A 7,951-nucleotide genomic window follows, 5' to 3' on the forward strand; every position below is an offset into this window, starting at 1 on the left:
GCAAGGGCCTGGCCGCAAGTGCGTTCAATTGTCGGGACGTCCAAGTCCCTCGTTCTTCCGTGCTTCCTCTTTCGGCAAGTCGTTGCGGCACCTTCCCAAAGCGCGCAGACCCGCTAATCGCGACGAGCGCGACGTGGCCGTGCCGCCTTTCCCTCGGCAGCAAGCAAAACGCCTGGCAACGTCGACGCTCCCCTAACCGCGATCTCGCACCGTGTTTCGTGTGGCGAATTCAAAAGCCGGCCGGCGCTGCTGCAACCATTACGGTCGGTACGCATACGCCGCGGAGGGCGGGACGGTCATCGGAGCGTGCGGTTCCTCCATCGAGTACTGCGCACCTCGGCCGTCGCATCGCCGTGCCATGACCGGCCGCGCGTCAACGCGAACCGGTGCCAGCGAGATCCCTCGCCTGCAAGAACCGACCGGCAGCCTCCGTCACCCGAGGACGCGGAGGCGCTTGCCGCGGACGGCGGGACGGTATGCACTGGTGCACAGCGGACCCGTCACATCGCCAGTTCCTTGACCGACCGCCGACGCTTGTGCCGTTCCTCTCGTACTTGGCAGTCGCCGCGCGATTGTCGGGTCTCGTTCTTGCACGCTCGAACGGTCGGGAGGGCACTCGGCTGGCGTTTCGGGAACGCGCAGCCTCGCCTTCTACCGACGTAACCACGACTCGCCGTTCGCGCTCCGCCGCTCCTGTTTACAGTACTAGGCGGTCCCGCAGCGGTCGGGTCGCGCATTTCGAGCGCTTCGAGCCACGGTGCAGTGGCGGGTCGAAAGCCGACCTATGAGTGCGTTGCGCCGTTTGTACCCGCGTCCGCCACCTGGCCGACCGTCCAAGGTCGCGGTGTTGGCGTCCGCTGGGCGCAACAATTTGTCACGGGGTGCCGCTCCACATTCAGGCAGCCCCGTGGGGAAAAGCCGACCCCGCGTCCAAACGGGGTCAGCGGCAGAAAGTGTCGGGCGCAGACGCAGCCGAGGCGCTCACCCTTCACAATCCGTTAATGATCCTTCCGCAGGTTCACCTACGGAAACCTTGTTACGACTTTTACTTCCTCTAAATGATCAAGTTTGGTCATCTTTCCAACAGACCGGCGCAACCGAAAGGCCGCGCCGGACATCGGTCCGAAGACCTCACTAAATCATTCAATCGGTAGTAGCGACGGGCGGTGTGTACAAAGGGCAGGGACGTAATCAACGCGAGCTTATGACTCGCGCTTACTGGGAATTCCTCGTTCAAGGGGAACAATTGCAAGCCCCTATCCCAATCACGAAAGAAGTTCCACGGGTTACCCAGTCTTTTCAGACAGGGATAAAGACACGCTGCTTCCTTCAGTGTAGCGCGCGTGCGGCCCCGGACATCTAAGGGCATCACAGACCTGTTATTGCTCTGTTTCGTGCGGCTAGGAGCCGCTTGTCCCTCTAAGAAGGTTGTAAGGTGCTGGGAACCCCGCACCTATTTAATAGGCTAGAGTCTCGTTCGTTATCGGAATTAACCAGACAAATCGCTCCACCAACTAAGAACGGCCATGCACCACCATCCACCGAATCAAGAAAGAGCTCTCAATCTGTCAATCCTCCCAGTGTCCGGGCCGGGTAAGTTTTCCCGTGTTGAGTCAAATTAAGCCGCAGGCTCCACTCCTGGTGGTGCCCTTCCGTCAATTCCTTTAAGTTTCAGCTTTGCAACCATACTTCCCCCGGAACCCAAATACTTTGGTTTCCCGGAAGCTGCCCGCCGAGTCATTTGAGTAACTCAGGCGGATCGCTGGTTGGCATCGTTTATGGTCAGAACTAGGGCGGTATCTGATCGCCTTCGAACCTCTGACTTTCGTTCTTGATCAATGAAAACATTCTTGGCAAATGCTTTCGCAGTAGTTCGTCTTGCGACGGTCCAAGAATTTCACCTCTAGCGCCGCAATACGAATGCCCCCGTCCGTCCCTCTTAATCATTACCTCGTATTCCAAAAACCAACAGAACAGAAACGAGGTCTTGTTCTATTATTCCATGCAAGTTTATTCAGGCGACTCGCCTGCGTTGAGCACTCTAATTTTTTCAAAGTAAAAGCACCGGCCATCTCGAGGCACACAATGAAGTGCACCAAGAAAGAACCGGCATGATGTTCAGTCCGAGCCGTCGCATCGGGTAGATGCACTACTCGTCTGGAACTGAGATCCAACTACGAGCTTTTTAACCGCAGCAGCTTTAGTATACGCTATTGGAGCTGGAATTACCGCGGCTGCTGGCACCAGACTTGCCCTCCAATTGATCCTCGTTAAAGGATTTAGAGTGTACTCATTTCAATTACGGGGCCTCAAAAGAGTCCCGTATTGTTATTTTTCGTCACTACCTCCCCGTGCCGGGAGTGGGTAATTTGCGCGCCTGCTGCCTTCCTTGGATGTGGTAGCCGTTTCTCAGGCTCCCTCTCCGGAATCGAACCCTGATTCTCCGTTACCCGTAACAACCATGGTAAGCAAGTAACCTACCATCGAAAGTTGATAAGGCAGACACTTGAAAGAAACGTCGCCGGCTCGTGGCCATGCGATCAGCACAAAGTTATCCAGAGTCACCACACAATACGGGCCGAAACCCGATCGATCTTGGTCTAATAAAAGCACCCGTTACCCAAAGGGCTCCAGGCTCACTGCATGTATTAGCTCTAGAATTGCCACAGTTATCCAAGTAGGAAGAAACGATCTAAGGAACCATAACTGATTTAATGAGCCATTCGCGGTTTCGCCTTATTTCGGCATGTACTTAGACATGCATGGCTTAATCTTTGAGACAAGCATATGATTACTGGCAGGATCAACCAGGTAATCGTTCGACTGCGCGTCCGTCCTCGCCTTCGGCGGGCCGGACGCAGTCTGTGTGCGGCGGAGGCCACCTTCAGGCGCCCCAACACGCTTATTTTGCACTCCGAGATGACGGCGTTCGAGCTCGCTACGGCACAACCTTCCCGAAAGACGAGTGGGAGCCGTGCGGCAAGAAGCACGTTCATGCTCGCTCTTTTTCGTTGCATCGACTCGGTCGCGCCGTGCGGGTTGCCCAAGCCCGCTGCACTGTCGGTGGACCGGCCGGAACTAGCAACGGAGCCGAGACCGCAAAGCCGCCAGACGACGGGTCACGCCCGCGTCTTCGGCGCTTTCGCATCTGAATCGCCCGAGGACGACACGGAACACACCTCGATATCGTGGTAAAACGGCACCGTCCGACAACCAGCCCCTAACGCATCAAGCGGATGAGGCTGCAGACGACTGCCGTGGATTCCCCTGGAGCAGACCCGAGGACACGCTTGACGAGGCCGAAGCCCGCCGCATATCAGACACCCGGTCGCTTTCGCGTACGCCGCTCACGAGAACCCCCACATAATAGCAGCGATAAGTACCCAGACCTCCTTGGGCACTAATACGAGCGTACTCGAGAAAATTTCACCGCGGGTGTGCCCCGAAACGTGTGGCACGTTGAGCGTGCCACAAGTCTACGTCGCTCTCAAACCCGCCGAGGTCGTAGAATTTGCGACCCTACTCACGAAATTGCCACCGAGGATACGGCCGCAAACGTACCGCACCTTGGGTAGGCCACGAGTTTGTGCAACACTACGCTGACGGCACAGCACCGAGGTCGTGCGCGCACGCACGGGAAAATTCCGCCGCGGTTTCTGCCGAAAACGTGAGGCACCACGACTCTCCGCAAGTTCGCGTCGACTGCGAAAGACCGAAGTCGTGAACGACGTGTCCGCTACTCGCCGCCGACACGCTGGACACCAAACGTACAACGAATCGACGGCGTCGTAGAGGCCCACGACGCGGTTTTCCTTAACGACGTCTCGGCGTGGCACCGACAGGTTAGAACGGCCGACCAACGTTCCCTGTCCGCCGTTCGGCTCAGTCGAAGGGCTCGGCGACTTCGGCAACGCTGCGAAGCCGCACGGTGACGCACGCCATGTCCCCATTTTTTTTTTCTTTCTGCGTCTGCCGGGGTGCCCCTATAATAGCAGCGATAAGCACCCAGACCGCCGTGGGTCGCTCGCCCCGGCTGACGTGGTTTTTCGTACTCCTGCGGCGGTCGCCGTCAAGCACGTCCAAATACGCTACTTTCGTGGGCGCATTCACGCTCTTTCGCTTCGCCGGAGTGCCAGCACTCACTCTGCCAAAAACGGCGAACATCCGAGCGGCGGTTCCCACTTTTGCGTCGGCGTCGCAAACCCCGCCCCGGCAGACGAGGTTTGCCGTACTCGTGCGACGGTGGCCGGCGGGCACGTCGAAAGACGCCGATATCGTGCGCGAATTGGCGCACCTTGGCTTCACAGGAGTGCCGCCACTGACTCCTCCAAAAACGGCGAAGATCCGAGCGGCGCTTCCCACTTTCGCATCGGCGTCCCGAACTCCGCCCCGGCTGACGCGGTTTACCGTACTCGTGCGACGGTCGCCGGCGAGCACGTGGAAAGACGCCGATATCGTGCCCGAATCGGCTCCGTTCGGCTTCGCCGGAGTGCCAGCACTGGCTCGGCGAAAGACGACGAACATCCGAGCGACGGTTCTCACTATTGCGTACGCGTCGCAAACCCCGCCCCGGCAGACGCACTTTGCCGTACTCGTGCGACGGTCGCCGGCGAGCACGTAGAAAGACGCCGATATCGTGCCGGAATCGGCCCCGTTTGGCTTCGCCGGAGTGCCAGCACTCACTCGGCCACAAACGGCGAACATCCGAGCGGCGGTTCCCACTTAGCCGTCGGCGTCCCGAACTCCGCCCCGGCAGACGCGGTTGCCGAGCTCGTGCGACTAGCGACCGCGAAGCCGTCTCGCGACGCCGCTTTCGTGCGCGGCTCCCACTGCGACCTGGGTCACCCGAGGTCGACGAGCAAAAAAGAATGTCGAAAAAAAAATTTTTTTTTTTTTGCGTCTGCCGGGGTGCCCCTATAATAGCAGCGATAAGCACCCAGACCGCCATGGGTCGCTCGCCCCGGCTGACGTGGTTTTTCGTTTTCCTGCGGTGGTCGTCGTCAAGCACGTCCAAACACGCCACTTTCGTGGGCGCATTCGCGCTCTTTCGCTTCGCCGGAGTGCCAGCACTCACTCTGCCAAAAACGGCGAACATCCTAGTGGCGGTTCCCACTTTTGCGTCGGCGTCGCCAACCCCGCCCCGGCATACGCGGTTTGCCGTACTCGTGCGGCGGTGGCCGGCGGGCACGTCGAAAGACACCGATATCGTGCGCGAGTCGATGCTTCTTGGTCTCGCAGGAGGGCCGCCACTCACTCCTGCAAAAACGGCGAAGATCCGAGCGGCGCTTCCCACTTTTTCGTCGGCGTCGCAAACCTCGCCCCGGCAGACGCGCTTTGCCGTACTCGTGCGACGGTCGCCGGCGAGCACGTCGAAATACGCCGATATCGTGCCCGAATCGGCCCCGTTTCGCTTCGCCGGAGTGCCAGCACTCGCTCGGCCAAAGACGACGAACATCCGAGCGACGGTTCCCACTATTGCGTACGCGTCGCAAACCCCGCCCCGGCAGACGCGGTTTGCCGTACTCGTGCGGCGGTGGCCGGCGGGCACGTCGAAAGACGCCGATATCGTGCACGAATTGGCGCTCCTTGGCTTCACCGGAGTGCCAGCACTCACTCGGCCAAAAACGGCGAACATCCGAGCAGCGGTACCCACTTAGCCGTCGGCATCCCGAACTCCGCGCCGGCTGACGCGGTTGCCGAGCTCGTGCGACTAGCGACCGCGAACGCGTCTCGCGACGCCGCTTTCGTGCGCGGCTCCCATTGCGACCTGGGTTACCCGAGCTCGACCAGCAAAAAAGAAGGTCGAAAAAAAATTTTTTTTTTTTCTGCGTCTGCCGGGGTGCCCCTATAATAGCAGCGATAAGCACCCAGACCGCCGTGGGTCGCTCGCCCCGGCTGACGTGGTTTTTCGTACTCCTGCAGCGGTCGCCGTCAAGCACGTCCAAATACGCCACTTTCGTGGGCGCATTCGCGCTCTTTCGCGTCGCCGGAGTGCCAGCACTCACTCTGCCAAAAACGGCCAACATCCGAGCGGCGGTTCCCACTTTTGCGTCGGCGTCGTAAACCCCGCCCCGGCAGACGCGGTTTGCCCTACTCGTGCGACGGTCGCCGGCGAGCGCGTCGAAAGACGCCGATATCGTGCGCTAATTGGCGCTCCTTGGCTTCTCCGGAGTGCCGCCACTCACTCCTCCAAAAACGGCGAAGATCCGAGCGGCGTTCTCCACTTTCGCATCGGCGTCCCGAACTCCGCCCGGGCTGACGCGGTTTACCGTACTCGTGCGACGGTCGCCGGCGGGCACGTCGAAAGACGCCGATATCGTGCCGTAATCGGCCCCGTTTGGCTTCGCCCGAGTGCCAGCACTCACTCGGCCAAAAACGGCGAACATCCGAGCAGCGTTTCCCACTTTCGCATCGGCGTCCCGAAGCCCGCCCCGGCAGACGCGGTTTGCCCTACTCGAGCGACGGTCGCCGGCGATCACGTCGAAAGGCGCCGAATTCGTGCACGAATCGATGCTTCTTGGTCTCGCAGGAGGGCCGCCACTCACTCCTGCAAAAACGGCGAAGATCCGAGTTGCGCTTCCCACTTTTTCGTCGGCGTCCCGAACTACGCCCCGGCTGACGCGGTTTACCGTACTCGTGCGACGGTCGCCGGCGGTCACTTCAAAATACGCCGATTTCGTGGGCGCATTCACGCTGTTTCGCTTCCCCGGAGTGCCAACACTCACTCTGCCGAAAGCGGCGATCATCCGAGCGGCGGTTCCCACTTTTGCGTCGGCTTCGCAAACGGCGCCCCGGCAGACGCGCTCGTGCGACGTACTCGTGCGACGGTCGCCGGCGAGCACGTCGAAAGACGCCGATATCGTGCTCGAATCGACCCCGTTTCGCTTCGCCGGAGTGCTGCCAGTCACGGCGCAGAAAACGGCGAACAAGTGTTTTTTTTTTTTTCCTAGAATTTGTGTTATAGAAGGCACATTTGATATCGGACGATAATTTTCAACTTTATCACGCGCACCGATTTTCGTGTAGAGGTTTGCAAATTTATGGGAATTTCTCCACTTGGAATAATGCGATTTAGTAGTACTACGAGAACTTCATGGATGTACTCAAGGGTACGGGGCAAGTCAGTTACGTCAACACCTGCAGATTATTTACACTTCAAACTGAAAATTGTTGGTTGTGAGTCCTCGTGTGATATTAAAGGCCGATTCGCTAACACATAGAACAAAGAAAGAAAGGAAGAAAAAACGCCCGCGCTCGCTCAAGAAACCTGGGTTCGCAACAAGTGGCAACAACAAGCAACCGAGCGAGTGCGCCAAAACCCGTGGCGGCCGAACAAACGCGAAGTCCCAACCGCGTCAGCCGGGGCGGCACGGGACAGGAAAAATCACTTCAGCCGGGGCGGCGGGGCACCGAATAAACCTCGTCACCTCGTCGCAGGATAAAAGAGGAAACAAAAAGTCTAAACAGCGTCTGCTGGAGCGAATGCGTAATAAAACAACAACAACAACAAAAAAAAAACACCCGCGCTCAAGAAGTCTGCAATCACCACAAAAGGCGACTGTGACCGAGCAGCGTCAGCCGGGGCCGTGCGGAAACGGAAAAACCGCGACTACCGGGGCGTCGAGGCACCGAAAAATCCACTTCAGCCGCGGCGAAAAAAAAAACAAAAAGAAAGACGGAGGGGGGGGGGGGGGAACCACGTCTGCCGGGGCGAAGGAAAAAAAAAACGCGTCTGCCGGGGCGAGCCCGGGTGCGGCACCACCGGGAAAACTGTGGCAAACAGACATGGCGATCGAGTGAGTGGGCCGCCAGCCAGGCTCAGCCAAAAAGTGCAAAGTCCGAACTGCGTCAGCCGGGGCGGCAAAAACCGCGTCAGCCGGGGCGGCGCAAAAAACCGCGTCTGCCGGGGCGGCACGAAACCGCGTCAGCCGGGGCGGCGCGAAAACTGCGT

General features: G+C 59.1%; 1 non-coding gene across 1 annotated transcript; it reads right to left on the minus strand.

Moving 5' to 3' along the window:
* Positions 1 to 999: 999 nt before the first annotated feature.
* LOC142790312 (small subunit ribosomal RNA) lies at positions 1,000 to 2,814 on the minus strand. Its single transcript, XR_012889424.1, has one exon. It is a non-coding gene; the product is annotated as a small subunit ribosomal RNA (ribosomal RNA).
* Positions 2,815 to 7,951: the final 5,137 nt, after the last annotated feature.

This window comes from Rhipicephalus microplus, unplaced genomic scaffold (assembly GCF_043290135.1).
Source record: "Rhipicephalus microplus isolate Deutch F79 unplaced genomic scaffold, USDA_Rmic scaffold_99, whole genome shotgun sequence".
In the NCBI taxonomy this organism is placed as follows: Eukaryota; Metazoa; Arthropoda; class Arachnida; order Ixodida; family Ixodidae; genus Rhipicephalus; species Rhipicephalus microplus.